The sequence below is a fragment of the Morone saxatilis genome, unplaced genomic scaffold (genome assembly GCF_004916995.1).
Source record: "Morone saxatilis isolate NCDOM2014 unplaced genomic scaffold, NCSU_SB_2.0 Contig8, whole genome shotgun sequence".
In the NCBI taxonomy this organism is placed as follows: domain Eukaryota; kingdom Metazoa; phylum Chordata; class Actinopteri; family Moronidae; genus Morone; species Morone saxatilis.
Window position 1 is genome coordinate 23,547,823 of NW_023340257.1, and position 14,203 is coordinate 23,562,025.

General features: G+C 41.2%; 1 protein-coding gene across 1 annotated transcript in view; it reads right to left on the reverse strand.

Annotated features, from left to right (window-relative positions):
- Positions 1-1,286, reverse strand: part of bcl9l (bcl9 like) — a 25,132-nt gene extending 23,846 nt beyond the window's left edge. Inside the window, exon 1 of the mRNA XM_035679938.1 lies at positions 1,139-1,286. The gene's annotated coding sequence lies outside the window, so the exon portion shown is untranslated. The remainder of the gene's footprint in view (positions 1-1,138) is intronic.
- Positions 1,287-14,203: the final 12,917 nt, after the last annotated feature.

The following is a 14,203-nucleotide window of genomic DNA, read 5'->3' on the forward strand; positions in this document are numbered from 1 at the left end:
CACACACACACACACACGGAAAGAGAAAAGCTGCAGTATCTCTCTCTGTGAACTGGTTTAACACACCGCATTCAACAGGCTGGACTAGCAGGGTCATGGGATGTCATACTGAGACCACACACGCACGCACACACACACAGACACACAGACACACAGACACACACACATACACAAACACAGAGAGAGAGAGAGAGAGAGAAATAGAAGGGAAAAGGGTGTGTGTGTGTGTGTGTGACATAACACCTCTTTTCACAGTCTGTGTGACAACATTTAGTTATAAAATTAAAACTAGGGCTCTAATAGTGGAACAAAATATTAGTGCTACCTAACTTTAACCAACATGAGGTATAAACTTAAGCTTTACTGCAGCTTGCATGTATCTGAATCACAGCGGGGGAATTAAATCTCTATTAATATAATTAACACACACACACATACACATACATATATATATGTTTTACAATAAAGCAAACGTTGGTACAGTAAAGTGGCAGATCAGTTTACTGCAATCTCCTGAGTCTGTGTTGAAGACACACACACAAATATGACCATTCATATGCTGCTCCGGCTGCATCTGTCAGATTAGCCTGCTTGACCAGCTAATATTAGTAATTTACACATTCTGAGCTTTTATTGACAATGTGGAAAAAACACCCCCTCCAAAAAAACAGAAAGTGGGGAGCAAAAGCACCGCTGTTGCTTAGTCAGGACGAATGTGAGGACACATTGGCCCTGGTTGTGGCCCTGGTTTGAACCCGGTCGCTCCTCCAGTTGTAAGACTGTGCTGCGACAGCCAGCTCCACGGGCTAACTTACCATGGCTAATAGGCTTACTCCTTGTTTAAAAAAAAAAAAAAAAAAAAAAAAAAATACGGACGCCGCCGAAGCACACATCTGCAAGCGAACCCGTGCTAGCTAACGGGGGTTTTTAAACTTTCTTATCGGCCCCTCCGATAACACTTCATTTAAAAAAGAAAATAAAAAAAAATAAAGGGAGGAGGAGAGAGGAAGAGAAAGTTATAACACAGTCCACACGTAAAAAAAAAAACACCCAAAAGGAGACAGCTCCGGGTACATAACGCGAGCAGGCTATCGTGCTTTTCGGCAGGGACTGTTGTGAACATGCAGTGAGCTGTTACCTGCTGTCTGAGGATCACAACAGGGCCGATGTCAGGACTCACGGCCAGTCGACATTCCCCGGAGTGGCCGCCGCCGCCGACGCCGCCCCGGCCACCGCTTTGCTCCGCTCGCCCGTACCACTGCGCAAGATGAGTCCCCGATCCCCGAATGTTTCTGTTGATAAGAGACGGACGGGAGAGAGAGGGAGAGAGGGGGAGATGATGGTGTTCAGATGGGGATGAATAACGCGGCCGTGTCTTGGGTTGAAGTTTCGGTGGAAATCAGAGGACGCGTCACCTTGCAGCGGTTCATGACTCCCACTATTCAAGATGTAGAAGGGCAGGACGCTGCATTTCTCTGCGAGTCCATATCACTGCCAGCAGCCGCTGACAATAATTAGTGTGGCCACACGGGCATCCGTATGTCACTGTGCTGATATGTCATACCGGACTTCTGTGCTGGCTGAGAGTCGGATTTTTTTATTTTTTTATTTTATGTCTCTTTAAAATTATTGTAGTGATATTTATATTATTTTTTTTAGATAATGGTCAACACCCTGGAATTAAATGTTGCCTTGCAGATTTTAAAATCCTCTGTGTGTGTGTGTGTGTTCCTGAAAGAGACAATCAGTTAATTAAAATAGGAGATATAACGCGTTTTATTTCCATCTGATTATATCTTATCCAGCTAATTTCCATCTCTCTCTCTCTCTCTCTCTCCAGATCTCAGATCCTATTTCCTGGTGGGCACCACCCTGCTGTGGGGGACTGTCTGATTTCAAATCCAAAGTGAAGCAGAGAAACACTGTAAACTGAGCTCAGACTCTTTAGGTTTGGTGGGGGAACCATTATAAAGTTACTCAGAGTGAAGATCCAGTTGTTGCACTGTTAAACCTGCTCTTTTTTCAGTTGAATACTCCCTCTGGTGGTATGGGTAGCAGAAGTAGGCTTGGCAACATAGCCTCAAGTGAACTTACAGGCATTTCTTCCAAATACAACTCGACTGTGTTGTTTTAAAGCCGAGCTGGAAGATCAGCTAATGTTGTCACTCAGGGAAAAGGCTGACAGAGCACATGTGCTTTGACTGCAGCAGTTTATACAGCTAGGAACACTTATAGTAGTAGCAGCATACTTTTCTGGCTGCCTACTAAATTAATTGCCATAATCAAGGGAACATGAGACAGGAGGAGCTTTTCTTGTACGCTCCCCTTGTCCAGATGTTAACACTGCTTGCTAATCTCTAGGATGTAGGTTTCTAGACCACGTTAGACCACACACATTTTTTTTTTGGTTTGTTTTTTGTCTAAAAAGGATACACAAGGCAACCAGTTGAATATTAGTGAAGGACACATACAGTCCTAAATCCTTGAGGAGGAGAGCTGCAGTGATTTATACCGAGAGCGAGAGAGGGAATAAAAACACGAATCTGCCATCTGGGTCAGAACGGAGCAGTGAAAAGAGTCACAAACCACAGAGGTGTCTCGCTGCGACTCCCTGACCTGTAGACATGGAGTGAGAGCAGGCAGACTGGTCAAAGCCGTGCATGAGACGGACCACCTTCCCTCGTGACCTTCTCTTTTCCAGACTAGGCAGAAAAGGACTGGCATTAATCAGACGAGGACGCACCATCACACCTGTTGGCATCAGACATTTTTAATCAGAGAGTAATTAAATAGCTTGAGATTTTAATTATGCCATTGGGTAGAGATCTGCACTCCGCAATATTCTGTCATAATATGCCAAATTAGGATGGAGCTCCAGGCTGGATTTAGGGTGAAAGCTTTTTTTTTATTGTTTGAATAACTAATATAAAGCATAAGGAAACCTATAGGGTTACTCAATAGAGGAATCTTGTTTTCCTATTGTTCCCTTGTCCATTTTTTAGTTGTGTATCGCCATTGTGTACACACACTAATTGCCAAACATGAGTATTGTTTTAATCAAAGGACAGAATACTCCGCTGCACGTTGTTTTGATTCAATAATTTTAGGCTCCTGCCAAATAGACCAGCCCGGGGATATTTAAGAGGGAATAAAACAGCCCGCAGACAGAGTATGCTGCATTTGTATTTTATGATGAAAATGCAAAAAAGATGCTGTGAATTCTATCCCACCATTGCCCCCTCTCCCTCCCCTTGAGATATGTCTTATCTGAGTCCATTATTCTCTGCTGGTATATGGCAAGCAGAGAAATGAGCTCAATTAGGTGAGGAAATGAGAGGAGAGGAGGAATTTTGGATCCCGTTATTTGGGGGAGAAAGAAAATGAAACATTGGAGGAAGGTCAAGAGAACATAAGAAAGGAGCAGTGGGGAACGAGAGAACGGGCAGAGAGAGAGAGAGAGAGGAGATAGAGAGAGTGAGACAGAGAGGACGAGAAAGTGAAACTATGTTGTCATGGAAACTGGCATGGATCTGAAGAGCAAAACAAGAATGTAAATTGGTTTACCCTTAGGGAATGTGATGGCGCTACAGGGAAGAAATAAGCAGGGAGATGTATTTAAGGGAGGACCTTCCTTAACATTATATGCAAATAAACAGATTTGAAAAATAAATGTAAAATAGTAATAAAGATGACAAAAGTGTGGCTCTTTAGATGTGGAGGTTTAAAGTGTTGACTCCAGGCATCTCCGAGATAGTAGATGGAGGCAGCAGTAGTTGGGAGGATCGCCCCTCATCTCTTTAGGCAGAACAGTTACTTACAAATGGCTAATTAAAAAATGTATCAGTTTGAGAGGTGCAGAGGTCAGTTTGAGTGGGTGAATTACTAATGCGGGTAAACAACTTGTGGCTCGGCTACAGCTGCTGCGGCAAGGTTGACATTTAGTGATGGCAATGCATGTTAGCCCTCTTCACACTCATCATTTAAGACTATTATGACACCAATGAGTCTTAAATGTCTGGTTTTCGTCTTGACAGCCACCTGTCAGCAGCCGCAAGAAGCCTGTTGCGGACCCATTGGGTAAAAGTTTTTCCGTACCTCATCATTATTTTCCCCTTTCACCTGTGTGCTTTTTCACACTTGCCAAAGCCTTCTTCTTTCAGACTGCTGGAATCCCATCATTAGATTTGATTTTAGAGTCGGCTAGAGATGATAGGAATGTTGCCAAGAAACGAATGGTTTCCGTGGTGACAAACACTACCCCTGCCATTGTGTGTAGCAATGTAGGAAGTCAAGTCCCTCACCTACAATCTCTACCACTGCTTTCAGAGTGGAAACAGAGTACATCTGAGAACACCATGTACTCAACAGACAATAGCTTGTGCTTGTGCGTGTCATACAAAAGTATAATACAAATTCAGGTTGTTTTCTTATATTAAATTCAAATAAATGAAACAATTTATATATATGTGATACATATTGATGCATAAGGTACGTGTTAAAACTGTACAATGCAGTTCAATCATCCAATAATGATGTTTGTATGTTGCAGAAAAGGCTTGGCACCAGTTTATGCATACAATACAAGGCAGGAACAAAGAAAATAATTGCATGTCAAATACAGGACTTGACAGACAGTGCAGACAAAATAAAACTTCATACTACACTGAAACACTGCAGCAGTCTTGACCGTCATTATCAGTCATAATCCTATAAACACATCAAACAGATCAACTTGAGAATGCAGTAAAGCACAAAAGAAAGCAATGATGCATCGGTGGCTGACATTGATAAATAGCTTGAATAATCTAATAACAAGCAGCCGCGTGCAGATTTGTTTGTTTGTTCAGTCAGTCTGACGATGATGTGTGTGTGTGTGTGTTTTTTTTTTTTTGTGGTGAGAGCTTAATTTTAATTGGGGAGAAGCGGTTGCCGTGGCGGCTGTGCAGGCACTGATGCACAGAACCGGTATCTCAAACAGGTGGTTTCCCAGATGGGCAAAGTCAGCAACAATCATGTTTTCCTCTTGCCCTTACTTTAAAATCATGCAGGTGTTTGATGGAGGGTAGCCAGCAGACGCAGAAATGACAAATTGCTCAGAAGAGGAGGAGGCAGAGCCAGACAAGCGGTGATGGAAGCTGAGCGGATTTTCATTGATAAGAATTCGGACCGGAATTTGTTAGTTTGAGCTGCCAGTGTTGAGACAAGAAGAGCATCTTTCAGTCAAACTCGAAGATGCTCTCATTCAATCTGAGGGTTTTGGAGTATTTAATTGACTCAACTGTTTACACAAGATATGATTGAATACCAGGGGGAGATGAGCATCTGGGTTCTTGTGGAAGTCAATGTAATCTCCACAGTCTCGTTTGTGTTATGATCAAGGTTGTTGGCACACCTGAATACCCATGTGGCCAATTGTCTGCAGTAGATGGCCAACTTGTTTTCTTGGATTAGGTACAGGTGGTGAATTAAGGAAATCGTTTTTTTTAAGGTAGTGTGGGTAGTGTTCATTTTGTGTTGTCATTGAATGGGATGGTTTGACACAAACTCAAATACTACAACTAAAGCTAGACAAATAATCCCTTTTAACTGAGTAACAAAGCCCAATACCCAAATAAGTCATGCAAACATTATCTCCATGAAGCCATTGTGCTAACTGAATTACCTACAGACTGTCCCCATGTTGGCAAAATACCCATGATCCACTGGACATACGGGTGAGCTACACTGAGCAGGAAAAGCATGCAGAAACTCCCCACGTCAACCACATCGCTCTCAGAGAGAGTTCACTGCTCTTCTTTTATCATTCTGGTGTTCAGAGGAAAGTTTCTCCACTGCCCAAGTGCACACTTCTCATTGTGGAAAACCAGAGCCGACAGTAGATGGCAGTAGAGTTACTCTAATGAATTTTAATCACGCTCACAGTCATTCTCAATTCCTACAGTGACAGCTTTGCTTAGGACAAACACAGGTATGACTCACTGAAAGAAAAGAAAAAGCAGTGGTGAAGAATATTCACACCAGACTGCAGATGTCTGGCACACCCAGATTTTTCAGATTTTGTGTACACTGCCATTTGGGCGCCATGGTGGCATAACATTCCTGCACAAAATTGTTTAATCTTGGGTAAGTGCACAAACATATTTTTCTTGTGTGGATAAACCACTAGCCCACAAAAACACATCAGATATTTAAAAAAAATTATATTAAATAATTGTGAAACTATTTAAGTGAAAAGTGTGTAAAATCAGGTACCGGAACGTATAATAAAGATGTATAAATACTAATATTAAATACACAATTAGGTGAAAATGAAGGAGAAAGGAAGGCAAACAAGTAGAAAGTAGCTAAAGTATAAGCATTATTCAATGTGCCTACAATGTACCATCAACAGCTTTAATGACAGACATTGGATAGTTGCTTTGTAGGTGTAATTTTGTTGCATATATTAACCAACTACAGTAATAATACTGCTTTATTTGAACACAATCTGATGCTACATGCAAGAGATCTCCAAATCAAAATATCACTGTACAATGACGTGTAACATCCGACCGATTGCAACTGTGTGTGTTTACATTAGTAAATAAGGTAACGGGAGACACAGAGCAGGTCATGCCTATTCAGTTTAATGGGGCCACCTGAGGTGAGGTCCTGCACTATTTGTGAATTGAAGCTTGACCCTAAAAAGGGTTATGGGTACTGAAGGTGTTGCTGTGACCTTTTGTAAAGCCCTGAATGCCTGGCCCTGCCTGCTAAGCTCTCCAACAAACACAGTAAGTGTAGACATACATATGGCAGCGTCTCCCTTTGAAACAGCGAGAGCTCAAAACAGTCTGGATCTTATTAAATCCTTTTGTCTTTCTCCCATTCTCCCCTCCTGGTTGTGCTGTCTGTTTTTACTTTGTGTTATTCATATTCATTCCATTACGACCCTCCTCCCCTCCGTCTTCAGCATCCCACAATGCATTTCGTTGAGACTGTTAGGCAGATGTTTTCATGGTGCTGAACCATGCGAATTCTGGGTACAGAAATGTTAGACAAACCTGGACATAAAGAACATAAAGCTGGGAAATAATTCTTAATATTTAATAATTAATTAACATCTTTCTTTGAGATTTTTTCTATACTATAAAACTGCACAACCGTAACGGAGACAACCAGCATATTCTATTGATCCTAGCAGAAATCCTTGCCCCAACCCACATGACAGAGCAGCTGGCTGAGAGTGGCCTCATCTGGAACTGCCATCAGTCGCTTGTTAAATGCAGTGTGCGAGCGGGGCGGGAACATGGCAGCATGCGGTCTCAGCCAATCCATAACCAGACACTGGGAACTGTGCGCACAAGCTGCAGGTCACAGAGCAGTTTGTTTAGTGTGTGTGTGTGTGTGTGTGTGTTTTTGTGTGGGTGTATGTGGGCTACATGCCTACGCTGGACCAGACCACGATATAGAATCTGTGCTCCCCTCCCCTCTCTCTCTGAATCCTGTCTCTGTAATTGATCCCAGACTGGACATTTGAGTTGCCAGCAGCGATTCATATCGTTTCTATCTTTTAGACAAGCCCTCTACTGCTTCCAGATGGGGAAGGCACTCCAGGGTTCAAGTTTGTTTTTGAAAAAAAAATGTAATGCTTTAATGTCTTTACCTTACAAAAACCATGCGGCAAGATGAGAAACCTACATGAGTGTGGTACAGCCTGCATGTCACAGATGTGTGGCACTCTGTAAAATTCATGGGCCGTGTACTGCAGATAGTTTGTTGTTTACCTTTGTTGGTGTTTGTATACGTGGCTGCTGTATGCATATACGGAAGCATATCATTGTACGCCAGAGACAGTGTCAGTGGTTTAACGTTGGGGTAACAGCTTCATGTTGTCATATGTATGCAAACTTGAGCTACAGATTATTTGCACAGCTATTAAGGTTTACTTTTTTATTTCATCTTGATGACACAGATGTGTGTACAAAAGCTGCCACCATGCTAGATTTGAACTCCACCTTTCTAAATTTAACCTTCATACATGTCTAATATCATATAACACATGCATGTGTAGTCCACACTGATGTTCTCATAGATTTGACACATGAACTAAAAAGTTCAGTCTTCAAAATAAATAATATACATATATAATATTTCCAACTGTGAAGTCGACCGTCTCTTCCTACTCGTAATATTCAGGGTTCAACTAATGAGGGGAGGAACAATAGCAACAGTTACTTGGACAAAATTACTGACTGCTTTACAGTCACCTTTCCCACCCAAAAAGCTTTCGTGACCTCCTTCCTATAAATGGCAGAAACCGCTTTAGAATGAGCAAGTATCCATTTTAGAAGCTTGTAAAGTAGCTGAAGGGAACAGAAAGGCCAGAGGATTTACTTTCTTGCTGATGGTGGGTTTTTACCTTTGTCTTACATGGAAACATCTGTCACATGTTACACTGTGGTGTTCGAGATTATAAGAAACTGTCCAGCCAAGTCATAAAAGTTTGCAATAAAGTTTGTTTTTCATTAATCATGATTTTGTTTTGATGTATAAAGGACTTAATAAGTAATGCAAACATAAATTAGTATTCACTGGCCTGTGCAGACCTTTACTTTAAACTATTCTTTGCATACCGGTCAGGTGTGTAGGATTTAGTGGCATCTAGCGGTGAAGTTACAGATTGCAACTAACTGAACAACACTCACGTCTATATTTGATAACCTGGGAATGAGAATACCCTGTAAAGAGTGTAGCAGAAACTTTGGTGGCTGCAAAACTCGCAAAAGAAACTAAAAAGGCTCTATCTAGAGCCAGTGTTTGGTTTATCCGTTGTGGGCTACTGTAGAAACATGGCAGTTTCACATGGTGGACTCATTCGAAGATAAAGCAAACGCAATAATTCCTATATTCAAGGTGATTATACACTAATTGAAAACATATCTATGACACTATTATATTTCTATTCTGCCAATAGATTTTTCCTCCTAAATTGATTACACATTGGACCTTTTAAGTTAACAGTAACAGGAAACTCAGAGAGACCAATCTTATTAAAAATATTGGTTATAAGTACATATCTTACTTTCAGAAGCCATTTACAGATGGAGGGCTGGTCAGCGTTTTGGCTCTTACTGTGGGCATAGGGCCACTGCAGGTGGGGTGTGGACAACCAGGGGAAAATATGGAATGGAACAAAATTGAATAAATATGATTTATATAGGGAAATAAACACCAAAGTTTGCTGATGCGCTTGTCTGTTTCCCCTATCATTGGTAATGATTGCTTAAAACTTGTGGGGGTTTGGATGTTTTTCGAACTTCATGAAGGGGGGGGGGGGGGGGGGTGGGGGGGCATGCCAGAAACAGTTTGAGACCCGCTGCTGTGGTTGATATTAATAAGCTGGTGGCCAAGTTTAAGCAAACTGAAAGGCTCCTCCATATTACAGTTGTCAGCCTGAGTCACCAACAAGTAAGGTTAATGTGTTAACGTCAAATTCACAGGACAACTTAACAATAATAATTATGGGTTCATGTGAATTTTCTGGACCTAACAACATGTTTCCAGGCTACACAGTGTTGAAACCTTAGAATAAATACATCTATAATCTATAGTGACTTCATGGAACCAACTATGATCTCAGCTAACATCAAGTCAGTTCATAGCTGCTAATATGTGTTATTAAGTATTACCCCACCCATCTGTTGGCTCAAGTCTGAACAACTGGTGATCATCTTTCATGCTGACATATTCATGAAATGCAGCTGATGCTGTTGCTGTGGAGAAACACTAATGAAATCTCTCTTTTGCAACAGAGGGAACAAAAGAAACTGATCGTTACCATTCAAGCTTCACAGTCACTGAGTGAAAGCAGGATTAAGCCTATACGCAACACGTTTTATAAGAAGTCTTTTGAGCGTACAGGAGAACAGGAGATTGTGTTTCATTAATTAAAAAATAATAATCTTTATAGAGAGTTTGAGGTTGGTAACTTTTTCCTACTCATTGTATTTACTGTGAGAATATGGAACAAGTTCTTAATGGTTTAATAAAGCTTTTGATGCATTTTAAACCTTATTTTTTTACATAAATGATAAATGTCTGTGAAATATAAAAGCTAACATCCTGGCATTCTGACCAAGGTTGAGAAACTCTTCTGGAAGTACTATCAGACTTCCTCTGGCTGTGATTTCTGCCACCCTTGAATCAGCAAGTGCCAACCAGCATCATGCACGTTCACACCCCCGCTTGCACAAATTAGTGGCACGCTCGTAAATTACACACAGGAGTTTTCCTTTTTTTCTAGAAGACGAAGGAGTTAAACCATGTTTGACAACTCCATTACACCAGTGGAAACAAAATAGCAATTTCACTGTCATGTTTGAGGCATTTTTGAAACTAATTTTTGGTTTTAGGAAAACGTCTTAACGTTTAAATTGTTGACATGCCACAGGACTGGCTTCTGTTGAGAGAGTCTGATAATTTACTGTCGTACATCTGGTTATAAATTGGATAATAATACAAAGTGTTCCCCAAATGCTGCAGCATAAACAGTTTGAGCAAGAGAACAAGGGTCACAGTGACAGTGGAACATGTCGTCCGACACAGAAGAGAAAAAATTAAAGTTAGCATCTGCCCAAAGCAATATAAACACCTGTGTCTCTGCACATTTTAACATCACTACTAATTATATTTTAAAGCATGCTATTGTTTTAGGCTTTTGAACTGTGTGAACTGCGCTTTAGTTCCATACAACAACTTTCCAACAATGCTGGTAAATTATCATCATGCCCATCCGTCTCAAAACAGTTCACTATCAAGGTGCTTCACTACAGAGTGCCAGTGTCCGTACTGGTTCTGGTTGGGCACAAACATATTTAACACTGTAAAAAAAATGGTGACAAAAAAACAAAACAAAACAAACCTGAAAGGTAATCGCACATTGATCAGATTTTTAGCATCTTGTGAACAACACAGGTATTTGGTTTCTGAGATGTTATTAAGTGTTTTTGGAACTTCTCACACCCATGAACAGAACGTCTTCAAACATTGTTAAGATCAAGAGGAATATGTTCAAATCAGTTCTCTCATCCCTTTTTACAACATACATTTCACTGTGGTAATGTCAAAGCAGAACTTGTTGCAGTCACTGTTGCCTTCAATATGGCTACAGGCTTTCTAAAACCACCAACTGAAATATTCATTGAGCAAACCACTGTGTCAACCTCACTCTCCCAATCTGATATGATGATATTCTGACTAAATGAATTAAACCAGAGCAAGCGCAGCCAAAAAAGCCTGAAGCGCTGGATTATTGCATGTCCCTCTTGTTCTCTGCCCTCAGCTGCCACGGGGAGACTCTGGAGAACAAAGAGGCCTATGACAGACCACCTGCTCAGAGAGGATTGTGGGTATGTGCTACTGTACACTAAACAGCTGAACCAGGAGCAGTGTGAGAGTCCCGTGGGGAGAAAGGCTGGAGAAGGGGCTGTGTTGGGGGGAGGTTGAGGGGTAGGCTGGTTCAGATGAGGTGGTCTTGTGGAAATGGTTGCAGAGGTCGTGGCATATCTGCTTCCCAGATCCTGATGGACAGTGGTCAAGTCTGCACTCAGTATATAAATACTCCACGCTACATTAGCCGCCAAAGCCTTTCCATATGTTGTTTGCAAAAGGCCTCTACGGTGCTTAAACCCCAATCCCCATCTGGCTCTTTCCAGGTCAGCTCGTCCAGGACTTCACACACGTTCCCTGACATGGACCTGCTTTCTGCTTCACAAGAGGGGAGAGTGCCAGGCCCTCTGTACTCCTGTGGTTTACATACCCAACCTAGCATGTCGCAAGCACCACTCAGACCAGCACACTGTAAAAGGTGACCACAGTCAGACCCCGTGTAGCATTACACTGAGTCTTAACATTGTATCCTTCTGAAACCAAAATAAAACTTCTGCCAGTGGAGTGAGACAGCTCCTGTTCGATCCAATGTGGGTTCTCTTGTTACAGAACTCTGTAAACATCTTGAAACAAGGCAAAATAAGCAGATCTTTCCACTAGAGAACAACACTTCATTCAAGTAAATTGTTTACACAAGTTGATTTTAATTGGGAACAAGTTAAATAATCTGACGCCAATGACAGATTTTTCTTCTTGTTTTGAGAAAAACAAGATGTCAACACTAAACATAAAACCAAAGGACTTGCTATGAAAGTTTTGTGGAAGTGATCATCAAATCCTTTCTAGTTTGGCTGTGAGAGCAAATGTATCCACGGACCTTTCAAAGCTAGTTTAACTCATCCATTCAGAACCAGAACAAGTCTTTTCTTTTATTACCCATGTAGAAAATACAGACCAGCCTTTGTTTTCAGCAATTAACATTTGTCTTATTATGCAGAGGTGAAGCTTTTACTTATACTTTTATTTAAGGATGGCAATGTCCTTTGTTCGGTCACTTTGTTTGTCCAACAATTCGATTGTTTGAAGTCTATAAAGTTTCCGGTATTGTTATTCAAGTATGTCCATCTAAACACGAAATCGTTTTTGCTACCAATTAAAAGAAGAACTATTTCAGACATAAAGAATGTGTTTTAGATATTCAGCTAAGTTGAACAGGAAGATACCAGTCTCACGTGTGTGCGGTAAATATCTAGGTAGCTAGCTTAGATTGGGATAAAGACAGGAAGTAGTCAGAAGACATAGGGCTGGTAAAAAAAAAAAAGAGTTTACGGTCATATTGTGATTATTTTGAGAGATACTGCAATGGCGATATAATTTACGATTAGTGGGAATAATCATTTTTGCAATTACAATTTTAATTTTCTTTGAAAAAAATTGTCTGTACCAAATGTTTTTTTCATCGTCTTGACACACATTTTACCTTATATATAACTGGATATTGCACTTGGCCATATCGCCAATATTTTGATAAATAAATCTGATAAAGATACAACAAGTTTTAGGGAGAGTTGAGACTCAATCTTCTTATCAAACTCTCAGCAGGAAAGTGATTAAGCATTTTTCCTAAAATGTCTAATTATTGCTTTAAAGCAATAATCTATTGGCAGATGTGGAATATAATATTCATAGTTTTAATGAAAAATTACCTGACAATAAGAATTGTTATGTTTTTGTTTCCTTACAATGAGCCTTTTATATCTACAGACGCTGTGAGTCCGCCATGCTGAACCGCCATGTTTCCACAGTAGCCAAGAAAGGACAAACCAAACCCTGGCTGTAGATAGGTGGGATAGATGTTTTCTGTGCTTTTCATGGCCACTGTACTTTTTCATGCTTGGAAGGGAAAGGTGACGCAAGGGTTAAAAAAGTTATCGGCGAACAGCGGCAGCATATCGCGCCAGGAGGTGCAATCTGCAACTACAACACTAGATATCCCTAACTCCTGGTCCTTTAAGTACATAGGTGTGTGATGCTCTACTTTTGATACTTGTTTCCAATGCAAATCACCTGATTGTAATATTTCTATTAGTATTATTTATTTATTTAGTATTATTTCAACATTTTCTATGTATTTGAGACTGTAGTAAGCAAGCTATTTTGTCACTTGTACAAAAACTTGATTCTAGCACCACACTGAGCCTAGATATTAGCAGGAAAACAATTTGTGCATGGCTGCAGGACTGCAGAGGTTAGCTGTAAAACAATATTTTGTGCCTGAGCACTCCTGGGGCTCAGTTGTGGAGAGAGGCCCCTTCCTGCTGCCCTTGTCCCAAGGCCAGTCATCTGTGGCTGTGCTCTGCTCTGTGATTCAGGTAGTGGCCCAATAGGGAGCCCTCTGCAGAGGGAGGCCAACATGGTGAGGTCTGAGGCTATGAGATGAGTAACCCAGGAGGGAAATGGAGGTCATGGTGGTGGGCCCCTGTGCTTTACGAGCACAAGCCGCTGCACAACCTTGCTTACCTCCACTCTGCCTGCCTGACCGATAAATGATGATAGAGTAGAAATATACGGTAGGCTGGCTAATATATGTAAGCCTGTCTACAAGAATAGTACAACAGCCTCGCTCCACCTCCTCGATGTGTGGTCCCTGACACAACTGTCAACTGAAGAAAAAGCAGGGAGGAGGAGGAGGAGGTGGAAGAGGAGGAGAAAACCTCCCAGCTGCAGCCAGCTTGAGATGTATGTGACTCAAGTCTTAGGACAGCAGGGTACAGAGGACAGCAACTTACAAATAGGAGGAAGTCAACATTGCTGGACACTGGACAAGTCTGAT